The 13,875-nt window shown below is 36.7% G+C and overlaps 1 long non-coding RNA gene across 1 annotated transcript; it reads right to left on the bottom strand.

The window, feature by feature from the left end:
- Positions 1-4,987: 4,987 nt before the first annotated feature.
- LOC149843209 (uncharacterized) lies at positions 4,988-8,667 on the bottom strand. Its single transcript, XR_016431118.1, has 3 exons — positions 8,601-8,667; positions 5,112-5,187; positions 4,988-5,016 (listed from the first exon to the last, which is right to left on the bottom strand). It is a non-coding gene; the product is annotated as an uncharacterized LOC149843209 (long non-coding RNA).
- Positions 8,668-13,875: the final 5,208 nt, after the last annotated feature.

Raw genomic sequence — 13,875 nt, 5'->3', positions numbered from 1 at the left:
TTTCTTAGGTGACCCTTAGGGGTTAAAACATTACCCACTAGACATATGTAGGATGTAGCATGAACTACAAAACCTTGGGGGCAGGTATAGCTCCTTGAGACACCTTGGGGGTAGGTATAGCCACCCTGGTTCTTCGGCTAGCTACCGATTGAGCTTCTTTGCTTCCGGCGAGTAGTTGCAACACTTGTGTTTGTAGTCTAGGTCGGTTTGTACTACATTGTTGTGAGTGATTCATATGCCTGGCCAACATTGTAGACTCTGAGTTGTCTATATGGGTTGCTACACTCGAGGAGACTATGTCCAGAATAGCCTATTAGAGTAAAAGATGTGTTTGAAAATGATAATAGAGATGAAGTAAAAAAAGAGGGTAAGACTCATAAATAACATGTATGCATAAGTAACAAACTAAACTAAGATTATGAGCTTAGAGCTCACTACAGTTGTAACGGTCGTGTCTATTTGTAAATGGAATCTTACTGGGTTGTAGACTCACCCCCTCTTTTGGTTACAACTATAAGTTCAAGAACTGCTATCACTGACATGACCTAGTACCAGACTGCAACTCTGCCACATCAGAAGTATGATTCACCTTTACTTTTTATTCTGCTTTTGTCTTTGGATAGTTATGATATTGTAACTGGATGTATGGACCTTCAATTATTAAATAAATAAAATATTTTTTGCAATAGTTTTTGAGTTGTTTTTGAGATTATTGAGTAATTTTCCTTTGAGAACTAACATCCACGAACCCAGGCTCGAGAGGCCCTGGATCCGGTTAATTATTATAGTTTTGATGCTCTAATAATATTTTGTGGAAATGGTTTCCTTGTCATTTTTTCAAAAATATAAGGTTCACATCTATGAAATGATGATTCATTAAAGAGGTATTAATTTTAATTCAGCGAGTTTAAACATCTTTTTTAAGTTATTATATCTAAGTCTTTGGTGCCAAACATTTACATCCACATTAAAGGCAATATCAATATAAGCAGAAGTTGAAAGAATTTTATTCATATCTGAGTCATAAATTTTGAATAATCCCTGCTTTTGATTAAAAACTCCATCAAATAGGACTCAACCATGTTTTTCTTTAGTGACCTTCCCTGGTAAAAAATGAACTTCAAAACCCTTGGCAACCAAGGCTGGGATAGACACTAGATTACATCTCATGGGTGGTACAAACAAGACATTAGACAACAAAATATTATTTTTAGAGGTTTCAATTCGATAAGTCCCAACACCCCTAACATCAGAGTAGGTGTTGTTGCCCATGTACACTCGATGTTCACCAAGTTTATAGTCGATCATGTCCACCATCCCTTTCTTGGTCATAGCAATATGCCGCATTGTCCCAGTATTCACCCACCAACCAGAAAGAGCTTGGTCCACATAAGAGTATTCTGATATCATGAAGATTATATCTCACCTCTCCTTTTGCTGGATATTTTCATTATTTCTGTCAGTATTGTTGTTTAATCGACTTCTGCAATCTCTCTTGAAGTGTCCAGATTTTTCACACTTGAAGCACTTCACTTGTGAGGCGGCTGGTTGGCTGCGGCTTGCGGAATATAGGATCTTTCTTCTTATCAATTTTTCATTGCCTTTAAAATATTTTTTCTTGAACTATGGGCGTCTAGAAGGGCTATAGCCTCGAGAATGACCATCTTTAGCGAAGTGTAATTCGCTTTTTCAAATTTGTGACATGTGTTGTTGCTCAATTTTCAGTTGAGAAGGAAGATCTTCCAATGTTAGGTTTTTGGAATTCAACCTAAGTGTTGTTTATACCGTCTTCTAAGAGGATGGTAAACAATGCAGAATGACAAGTATCTGCATCCAATTAGAAATAACATTTCTAACAATTGTTAGATCCTTGGCCATAATAAGCATTTTATTGATATGGTTAACAACATTTTGATTTTCCTGCCTGCAGTATGAATTGTATTGCTTTAATAGAAGTTGAATATGGCTTTCAGAGGTTGTGTCATATTTCTTAGAGATGGCTTCAAACATTGACTTAGCTGTAAGGTAATCCTTAAATACCCTAATGAGATCATCATCCATATAAGTTAACATAATGGTTTTGGCCAACATGTTGTCCCTTTTGCATTTTGTATACGAGACTTTGACCTCGTCAGTAGCAGAAGTACCAGGGTTGCTCATTTCAGTAGTGAGGGCATTCTCGATGTCCTCTAAAGTTAGAACAAGAGGAATCCACCTCTTCCAAATATAAAAAATGTGTGCCATTAAGCTTATCAGTTTTGGCTAATTCAGTGGCACAAACCCTACTTATCATTTTTCTGTTTTTGGTTATTTTAAGATGGCAAAACATGATAAGTATAAGTCCAATATTCAACAAGTAGATAGATAAAAAAATATAAGACATTAATGCATAAAATATCATGTTCATAATATAAAAATCCATGATATTAATCTTACTATATCATGCAAATATGAAAAAAAACTGTATTGCAATCAAGTTCTTTTATTTTCACTAAAATTGAGCTAATTTGCAAACTATGACCACTTTTCTGTAATTTTAAAAAAGTCAGAGGACAACATTGCATTAATAATCCCCCAACAGTAAGACTTAAAAGGAAATAGGGGGTTTTCTGCAAAATAAAAAAACTGACCCTGTTTCAGAAAATATTTTCTGAGAGTGATTTTGGAATTACCAGCAAAAACTAGGACTTCTGCTGTAATTTAAGGATACATAAGTAAAAAACAACAAAGTTAAGGTACTATTGTAATTTTATAATTGAAAGATATAAGTGGAAATTAAATTAAAAGCAAAGGCAATACTGTAAATAAACTTCAACAGGACAGAACAAACATTAACGTAAATGTGCAGGAACAAAACGTAATTCAATCGGTCAGGGACTTGACTGGAAATAATGGAAAAGACCTCGGTCAAAAGGTAATATTACCTTATAGGGATACAATTGCAATTTTTGAAAAAGACTAAGGGTAGTAGTGTAATTATACCTATAAAAGAGTATAAAAACTGAATTTCTCGAGAACTTCAAAAGCTTCTCTATGAAGCTTGTGCATTTTTTTTTTATTTCAGTCGGTAAGAAAATCACCAGTCGTTTATAAAAAAAAAGAGGCCAATCTTCGTCAGTGTTCGCTGAAAAATGGAAGAAAAAAGGGCCAATGTATGTCATTGTGTTTTCTTTTTCATTTTTTTGTTGTTTCAGTCGACGAGAGGATCCTGATCTATACTTATATGTGGTCTAAGGTTGTCAAAAAAAATTCATAGTGATTCAATCATGCATATAGGTGTTTTAAGGCTGTCAAAAAAATTCATAGTGATTCAATCATGCATATATGTGTTCTAAGGCTGTCAATTTTTTTTTATAGTGATTCAATCATGCATACATGTGTTCTAATGCTATCAATAAAATTTCATAGTGATTCAATCATGCGTATATGTATTCAATCATGCATATACGTATTGAAATGTAACAACATGAAACTAATGACATGAAACTTTATACCTGACGGGCACCGGAGCTCATGTTGAATGCAGACGAAGTTTTCCTGTCCCGAAAAAAGTTGCACAACTCATTCTGACAAGGTTGAGAATGACTTCATGTAAAAAGTCACATATTGTGTCCTGAAGAAGCTGGCGTACATCATCCCAAGAATTAGCCGGGTCAATTGGCCGCTGGGAGTTGATGCTGGCAGGAGAACTCTGAGAGCCCTGGCTGGAGAAGGCAACAACTGGTGTGGTGTTCATATTACTCTCAAACCCGAACACACGACCTTTTTTGGGTTCACCTGTTGCAGTCACCCATGCTGTAGGATCAAAAGACAGATGCTGAGTGGAGTCATCGCCATATCGCTCTACCATCTGCTGCTCGTATGACTCCTACAAAGTAATGATTACAATATGAATTAATAATTAAGAATTATAATATTTATGATAATATAATTCATGGTAATTTATATATTATAATATTTATTAATATAATAAATACATGTCGTTGTCGCTCTCGCCTTCTCTGATACGAACTCTCCCATGCTCTTACGTTTATGTGTTTCAACGAACACATTCTTGTAAGGCACAATGCTTCCTTTTTTTGTTTCTTGCAAGGTTAAATAATAAAAAAATCGATTTAAAAGTATGCAAAAATATTTATAAATTTGACAGTATATATATTGACGAGTTACCATTTTCTTCTGGTGGCTCCCAAAAGTCCTAGAACCACCTCTGTGTAGATGGGCATCTGGCATCTTTGCTCGGTTTTGTGCAGCCTTTGGTGAACAATTTCAAAATTCATGGCTCACCCACTTGTCGCACATTGCATCCCAACAATCTAACCTGATAGTAGAAGGGATATGACCCTTCCACTGTAGTGGATCATCTATCCCACCAGCTGCTTTTATTGTTGTTGTCTTCATATTGTGAAGCATGTCGACAAATCGACTGATAGCCACCTTCTGCCACACTAGCCTCGCATCCTGCTCTTCCTTCGCAATCACGAAGCGATTCAAAGCCTATAAATAATTTTAGAAAGTTAGTATACATGACTATAACAAAAAATTAAATGTGAAACACATTAGCTATGATAAACGATTATATACCATGAATGAGGACCATAATCTGTCCAACACCTCCTTTGGGTACTCTTTCCATTGAGCGACCAATCCTGGAAGATGCTGAACTAGTGACTTCCTAATTTCTTGAATCACTTCTTGTGGCTCGAACAATGCGCTGCATATGAATTGGTACACATTAACAATCGACTATCGATATACACTATTTATAAGATAAGTATTGGACAAGTGACAATGAAATACTTACGGTCGACTATCGATATACACTATTTTAATGAGTCGTCGTGTGTCAGACTGAGAAGACCCAACATCCGACGAAACATCATCTATAGAACAATGAGTTAAAAATTCACACAATGCACATTTAAACTAATCAAGTATACAATTATTTAAATGATATACCTATCAAAGCATTACGTGAAGACGAAGGCTGAAACTGGCTATCAGTGAGCTGAGATCCTATAAAGATGATTAACAAGTAACAATTTTTATATCAACATATAAACAATAACATAATGAATGCCTATATTTAAATATAACACAAAGACATCTACCTAATGCTGTCCCACAACCTCCACTTGGTCCTTAAGCACTGGGTGCTCGACCACTGTGACCTCTACGAACCATATTCTAACAAATAAAAATGTTATTTGAATCAGTTATATAACTCTTGATTTTAGCATAGACATGACATATGCATGAAATGTAAAGATTTAAAGGTCATACATGAACTATTATGCATGCATTGATAATTCAATATTTTTGTGTGTAACACCATCATATCATATTTACACATATCAGAAGGATATTTAGAAAGATGAAATCACATTCACAAACATGATATATTCAATTTAAGCATGTTTTCATGATACAATTTTACATGGAATGCATAATCAAATCGAAAATAACTTCATGCAAGCATGGATAGTCATGTCAAATATTGCAATACATTCAATCATTCATATCACAATAATGTCAATCATGTACCTGCAAGAAATACACTCTAATATCCCGCTAACTACTACCATAACTAGCATAGAATCTGAACTATAAAAATAAGAGCACTTTTATTTCCATACATTCAAATCATGCTCAACATGATCTCCAAACTCCAGCAAAAGTCTTAGATATTCACAACTAAGTGAGTATGTGAGCAGAAAAATGTTGCATCCAAGAAAGTAAATAACATGTGATGCACTTACATCACTTACTTACCACGGGTATTTACTCGATTTGCATGCATTTGCATTTGCATTTTTCTTGTTTCTTTTTTGCATGCCATTTTAAGCCGCATGCGATGCTTAGCATTAAGCATCACACATTTTGCTCTGCTATGCACTTGCAATGACAAAGACTGCCGACCAAATTAGTGCATATAAAAGAACATGATGAAATATTTGAATCATGTAAAATTTCTTGTAGATTCTTTATGTGCTGTCAATGAGTCTCATATGCAAATCTTATTTAATTTACCTTAAATGGATTGCCCAATGAGTATGAAAGTTTTATTATGATTATTATTATTATTACTACTCTCTTAAAAAGCTTCCAATTTTTTTTGAGATTTATGATCTTTTGCTAAATAAAAAAAAGTGACTTCAAATGTTAAATCTGAAGTCTCCTCAACAATCAAATATGTCGGTCATTACCTTCTTCTCTCTAAGAGGTCACAATCGTGGTGGTACATGAAGAGAGGTTGGTCATTCTAAAATTTTGGTGCTAAAGATAATCATGGCTTCACAATAAAAGAAAAGAATGCAATTTCTAGCATAAATGCTTATAGTTTGCAACAAACCCTGTCCTAAACAACGATTAATCCACCATTGATGACCCAAAAATAGGAATGACTATTCAGGTTTGGATTTAACTCGATTCCTATTTTACCCATTAGAACCAAAGACCCACCATTGGGGCTCTTTAGGTGGCAACATGAAACCCCAAGGAGGAAATGGCTCTTCCTCAACAACGTCACCTCCCCTCCCTTGCCAATAAAAAACCCCAGCTGTGAAAGGAGGGTTTTCAATATCTCCTTTTGCTTCCTGTCTTTTAAAAAACATTGAAGAATCGTGAAGAAGAGGAGGACACCCTTCTCTCTCACCCTTGATTCACTTTGTGTGCGTGTTGCCTTCATCGAAGGAGTTGTCGTCGAAGGGGGTGTCTCCCTTGCCAACCTGTCGAAAAAACTGGCAGGGGCTTTGGCCCTTGCCGGCCGGCCATGGTTTGCCAAAAAAGAAGAACGGCAGGCCCCTACCGGTAGACAAAAAAGAAAGAAAAAGTAGTAGAAGAAGAAGACACAAGAGAAAGAGAGAAGGGGGGGGGGGGGGAGAGGTTACCTAAAAAGAGGTCGATGAGAGGGAGAGCACCGACGTCAGGTGCAGACGACAGGCGAGGTGAGTGAGGGTTCGGCTATGAGAGTCGAGCGAGGGAGAGAGTTTGGGGGTCCGATCGAAGAGGGGGTGGAGAAGAAGAGGGAGGAGATCTCCAGCATGCAAACGGTTGTGGTCACGGCGGCGCCGCAACTCCGACCGATCGACAAAAGCAAAGAAGGAGGAGGTGGCGCCGCAGACGGGGCTCTCAGCGGTGGCACACGACGACGAGAGAGATGGAGTGAGGGAAGAAAGAGGTGAAGGAGAGAACTCAAGCGGCGGGCGACGAGCGGGGGGGGGGGACGACTGTGTGCAAGGGATGAAACAGAAAGGGAAAGAAAGGGGCTCACATTAGGGTTTTACAAAGGAAATTAGCAAGAATTAGCGACAAAAACATTCTGTCTCAAACTCCATCATAAATTAGCGACGACGTAGCGACAAACAAATTTTGTCGCTCATCCATCGCGAAGTTGCAACGGAGTTTGAGATAGAATATTTTTGTCGCTAATTAGTGACAGATTTTGAGACAGAATTTTTCCGTCGCTAATTCCGTAACTAATTTTAATTTTAGGGACAACTAGTTTTCTCTATCTAATCTGTCACAAATTGGCGTCAGATTATTTCCGTCACAAATTTCTATCGCTAATTATCAATTTTCTTATAGTGTCTCTAATGATTTGTTCGTCAAAAAAATGAAAAGAAAAGCTGATGGGACAATTCTGCAGGAACACCAAATCTTTACTAAAGTCACCGAAAAAAGAAAGAGACAGACCGTTCGGTCTGCTAGTGAATCGTCAAAAAAAAAATCACACGGCTAGAGAAACGTTGTTCGATTTGCCAAAACAAGGTTAGGCGAGGGCGGTGAAAAAAAAAATAGTTATGTTTTTCTGTTGTGTTTTTCTTTTAAGAACAAGGGTCGCCTGATTCCGACGACCCACTGTATTCCCCCCCCTCTTTTTTTTATTTATTTACAAAGGTTGCCCGATGTCGGTGACCTTCTTTTAAAAGAAACAGAGGTCGCCGGTAACTGGCGACCCTCTAAAGAAAAGAAAACTTTTAAAAAAAATGTTTCTTCCTCCTTTTTTTTTTATTTTTCGAGGTCGCAACATGCCAGCGACATCTTTTGATTTCTTTTTTTTTGTTGAGGTCACCTGTTGCAGGCGACCTTTAGAAAAGGAAATGAAGTTCCTGACTCTTCTATTTTTTTTGTTACAGAGGTCGGGGAATCAAATCCTTCCTGTGCAAAAAAATATTGGGTTTTTTCCAAATCCAAGATAAAATCAAAAGAGATAAAAAAACTTGCGCTTTTTTTTTTGAATAATCATTGTCGACGATCAGTGCCGATGGTCGAGGAACCCTTTTTTGTTTTATTAAAAAAAAAACTCCAGTGACCCTCTGATGTTTGTCGCAGACCCTAGATCGGGTCTGTGTTCTACGTGTTTATTTTTTTTTTATTTTGTGGATGAGGTTGCCTACAATAGGCGACCTTAAAAGAAATGGAAAACCCAACCTTCTAAAAACCAAAGAACAGAAAGGTCGGGGAATCAAATCCCCTTCTTGAGAGATTTGCAACAGGTAGACCCGAGTCAAGGTCTGTTTCCCTTGTTATTTACAAACAGGAATAGGGGTTATCGAAATTCGACGACCTACCTGATATGTCAAAACAAATGCACTGACCTGTTTTGCCAATCTGTTTTTTCAGTAACGATTGCTCAATGATTCAGAGACGATCCTGCGCACACTGCCAACTTGGCTCTAATACCACTGAAGGAGCACGCAGAGTGAGTGAAGTTTGTTTACGGCCTGCTTCAGGAGGGATTGGTGCACTCACTCAATTTCACTGTATCACTGGTGAGTAACCCTCTCTTCTTTAAATAGAGAGATTATGCTGGAGACTTGTGCCCTCCTAAGTAGCTGATAACCCAGTGTGAAATACGAACCGTTTCACGACCTGAGGTTATCCAGGATGAATCGTGATTCATCTCTCGATAAGGTTATCAATGGGACGGTTTCACCCGTTAAGAAGAGAGTGGGTCCTCCTCTCTCTTTAACGGATGAGATCCTCCGTGAAACATGGCTATGCTGATCTCAATTGGATCAACCGGCAATATCCTGGCTATTTTCTGGTTGTTGGATTGCTGAAAAACTGACCAAATAAAAAAAGTGGCTAAATAAAGAATAAAATTGCCTAGCCACCCACCGGCTGGAAAGTGGTTGGGCTGGTACTGCCACAGTTGGAAGGTATCAGTCTGACCACGTTCCAGCCAGTGGGTGGCTAGCAAGTGGGCACCAGTGGGTGGCTAGAAAGTAGGCACCATATTTCAGAAAAAAAAGTAAGAAAAGTTTTGGTGATTTTCTGGCCAGACAGTGGTATGGTGTAGGAGGCATTTGCAAGTGTTATGGGTGGGAAGGGTGAGAGGGTTGCCATCCACCACCCACCTCGATAAATCAGGTTTGGTTAATAAAAAAAAACTGAGGTGGGTTGGGTTTTCACAAACTAGCTTTTGACCCAAGCCAAGTTTGTGAAAACCTGGTGTTGTGGCTGGGTGTCAACGGGTCGTCTGTGGTTGGGAACCAGGTGGGACCAAACACAGATTTGATTTAAGATGCTAGTACAGGGTTAGGATTTGGGTCCAATCAGATCTGCTTTAAGAGAGAAACCATAACTGGACCCTATAAGGATTACATGAACCAGACCTGGATCATACCAGGTAAAATAATATTTTTTATCTTTTCCTTTTTTTTTGACGTCTGGTATAAAATTTCATAAACCATACCCGGCTCCATATATTAATCGGATCCTTTGAAGCTGGTCTGGATTCTAACCAGACCTCTTTGTTTATCACCAAACCCTGACCCTATAGGGTTTGGCACGGGTCAAACCGGACCCATTGACACTCCTAATCCAAACTATGCACAAAACTAAGTTTTTTCTTGAAAACTTGGCTAATGTCCAAAATAAGGTTTTCAATCTGGTTTGAGGCATCATCCAAACGAACCCTTAAGCTTTGACAAAGGACGTGCACTTAAGGCATCAAACTCTTGACATTTTTCAGCTTAAACGTCTTAAATTAAGCCACCTAATGGAGCCCTTCGGAACAGATAAAGGCCGACTTAACACAAGATTTAAGCATTTACTCTCATCGTTGTCCAAGGATACTTTCCACACACACACACACACGCACACACACACACACATATATATATATATATATATATATATATATATATATATATATATATATATATATATATATATATATATATATAGAGAGAGAGAGAGAGAGAGAGATGAACATATTAAGTCCCATTTCTAGTTCTGCCCCATTCTACCTTATAGTGTTGAAGTATTTTTATGACAGATCTGAACCATTAGATGGGTTTAGCATGCTCGATTTAGTGGGAATCGACTCCGATATCATGTTTTTTTGATGAAAAATCATGTTTTTATGATCCGAGAAAAACTGGTATCTTCATATCCATTAATTTTGGATTACTGAACAAACCTGTATACAGGTCTAGTGATCCAAAAGCAGGTTCCCACTAAACAAAACCTATGAATCTATCTATAGTGTTAGATGTGAGAAAAAATACCAAAAACAATGATTTTTAATGGGGCAGAACGACAAGGTGAGCAGAAAGAACGCATTAGTCGTGTGTGTATATATATATATATATATATATATATATATATATGCATATTTGGACTAATCGAACTTAAATGATCAGTCATTTTTCGGATTTGGATTCATATTCAGATGGGCACTTAATATTGGATTGATACTGGGTTCAGGTTCAAGTCCAATGTGCTTGCATTTTTTTACATGTAATTCTAACCTTTATTTATTTTCACTTGGAATTTGAATCTGGATTCACCTGATCGGTTTAGGCCCAGACTTGGATTTGGACTTAATGCGCAATATTCGCTCTGGATCAACCATGCTTCATGTTGCATCCAACCCATTTGCACACCTACCATGTAGACGCACGTGTTTGTTAGATGAGTTACTTTTGAAGCCTTTCATGTGAACGGATTGGGTCAGAATCCAGCTTGGACCTAACCAATAAGGGCATTCTTCAAAACTTGTGAAATGCATTTACAACTCCAACTGTAGTACTGAATCCACATCATGGTTGGCTCTGGTTAACGTGGTCCCAAATACACCAAGCCATCAAGTCTATCCCAAAAGAAGAAAATGAAGAATATATATATATATATATATATATATATATATATATATATATATATATATGAGAACTGAACATATTACGCTCTTTTCTCTTTCTGCTCTGTTCTGACAGAGAGGTTTTAAGTGTTTTATAATATATCTGAACCATTAGATGTGTTTAACATACTTGATTTAGTGAGAATGGACTCTTGGACCATTTTTTTTTCAATAAAAAAATATGTTTTTATGAGCCAAAAAAAATTGGTACCTTCATAGCCATTGATTTTGGATCACCAAAAAAACCTGTATAGAGGTCAGATTCCAGCGATCCAAAAGTCGGTTTCCACTAAACAAAACCTATAGATCACATCCATGGTGTTAAACATGTAAAAAAATAGATAAAACCATGATTTTTTTAAGGGGCCTAACCAGACCTAATGAAAAATGAAGCTTAAAGAACGCATTTCTCTCTCTCTCTATATATATAAAAGAACAGTATAGCTGCTTAAAAGTTGGCTACTTAAAGATACTTAAATATGCTGACCACTAGATCTGAAATAGATCCAACAATCAGACTTAAAAGCAGCAACTCAGCTTTCACAGGTTTGCTTTTCCCCCTTTTTTAAGTTTTTGATAAACGTTTTTTCTCCTCTCCCTCTCTTCTTTTCCTTAGGGTATGCTTGATGGTTTGTCCAAGATTGGACGAAATGAACAAAAAAGACAGAACATAACATTGGTTCTGTTCCTTTATTAACAACTGTTCTAAGTCCAACGTTTGTTTGGACCGTACTCAAATGCTATGTTCCAAATGTCTGTTCTTTGATGCCGATGTAAGGACAACTTGGACAATCATAGATAATGAGTCAAATTACTTTGTTTTGGAATCATATGACCTGATCCGTTCACCATTTTACATGTTTTAACCAATTTATTATATTTTTTTGCCCGGATATGGATCCAGAATATGGATTTGAAATTGGATTTTTGCCATGAATATGGATATTTTCCCGAATATGAATCTCAAATTGGATTTTTGACCCCAATATGGATTTTTGCCTCGAATATGGATCTCAAATTAGATATTTGCCCTGAATATGTATTTTGGACTCGAATATGAATCTCAAATTGAATTTTTGCCCCGAATATGAATCTCAAATTGGATTTTTGCCCCAAAGATGGATCTCTAATTGGGTTTTGCCTGGAGTATGTATATTTTTACCCAAGCCACATTCGAATAATCGTAATAACTTGCTTTACTAAGAAATGTTTTATAGCAAAAAATAGAACACGAGAATTTGCATGGATTTTAAGTAATACGTCTGGTTGGATGTCAGCAACAAAATCAGATACAAAAATTCCATAAGTAAATACTATTAGAATTACAAAGGCAACTTCAATTTGAAAACAAAAATAGAAACCAATAATGAATGCCTGTTTTTGTTTAACAACAATATAAAACCTTCATTAGGTAGCACCCTTAGATCCATTTGCCTATAAAAAGTTTTAGGCCTTCACAAAGATTATACAGAAGTCATATGTTCATCTATGTAGAACACAAATCACCAAAATCATGCAAAAATAGATAGTATATGGGTTTGCAATATTTAACTGTCATGTATGAATAGAGCAGTGATGATCTTTACTCGTGACGACCACCACAAAGAGCGAGCACAAGGTGAAGAACAAAACCACCCTCAATGTTGTCTTCACGAGCTGTCTTGTCATTAGCCAATTGTTTGCCAGCAGCAAGTTTGACGATGCAACAGAAGCAAAGAAGCAAATTCATAGACATTCTGATAATTTATGGACTCATCATTAAAATGCAAATAGGACTCAGCAAATGCGGGTTACAAGCATCGATTGACAAGGTTTATACTTTGAGATAATGTCAGTGCAATATGTGCAATTGTACCATAATCCACCATACATCCATATGATGCCAATTAAATCATGTTGAAAAACCAAATAACGCACAACAAGCACATACTATGGTTGTGACTTGCTTCCAAGGAGAGCAGATCAGGTCATATTATATATAACCCATTTGTCAATTACATTAAAAAATCAGTCAAGAAAATTACAACTTGCAATGTCACTGAATCTCTTGAAAGTGCATGTTTTTTCTTTTTAAGCAGCAAAAAAAACTTCCTTCGAAAAATAAAATTTTTTAATATAACGATTAAATTAATCACGCAGACCAGGAAAAATAGAACATCCATAAGTAAATGCATTTGACCTGGGTTTTGCAAGATTCACACTCATGAATAGGATAATTTTAACAGTGGAAGAATTCACATCATGTTTCATGCATGCAGCATTTCAATAAGTTTACAGCATAAAAAAGTCCATTAAAAGTAACAAAAATACCAAACATAGATAACAAAAACTTTAAAACTCAAGTGGAGTATGCAAGCCAGCAGCCCCATCTAGCTTTGTATGCCTGAATTTAAAGCTAGATATGTAATGCAACGGAGTAGGTTCCAAGAGAATCCAACCGCTCCAGTTACATGTAGTGTCAGCCTATTGAGGCTGCTATTGCAACAAGTTTTTCCATGCCAGCTAAGTACCTATATGTTACTATTTCCAACAGATATGTAGTCTTAAATTTCATAATAGCAAAATGTAGAACTACTGCAACGTAAATGGTGGAGTAAAAATGTGTTGGTAAAAATAAACAGGAAGCTGGGGAGTGGCAAGGAAAAAGCAAAAATTGTGACGTGCCTTAAAACTTTACAAAAACAGAAACTTTCATTTTATATCAATTGTCTGCTTTTCATTTACCC

This window comes from Nuphar pumila, chromosome 3, assembly GCF_984573655.1.
Source record: "Nuphar pumila chromosome 3, dmNupPumi1.hap1.1, whole genome shotgun sequence".
Lineage (NCBI taxonomy): Eukaryota > Viridiplantae > Streptophyta > Magnoliopsida > Nymphaeales > Nymphaeaceae > Nuphar > Nuphar pumila.
The sequence above is the reverse complement of the archived record's forward strand: the minus strand, read 5'-3'. Positions and strand labels throughout refer to the sequence as shown.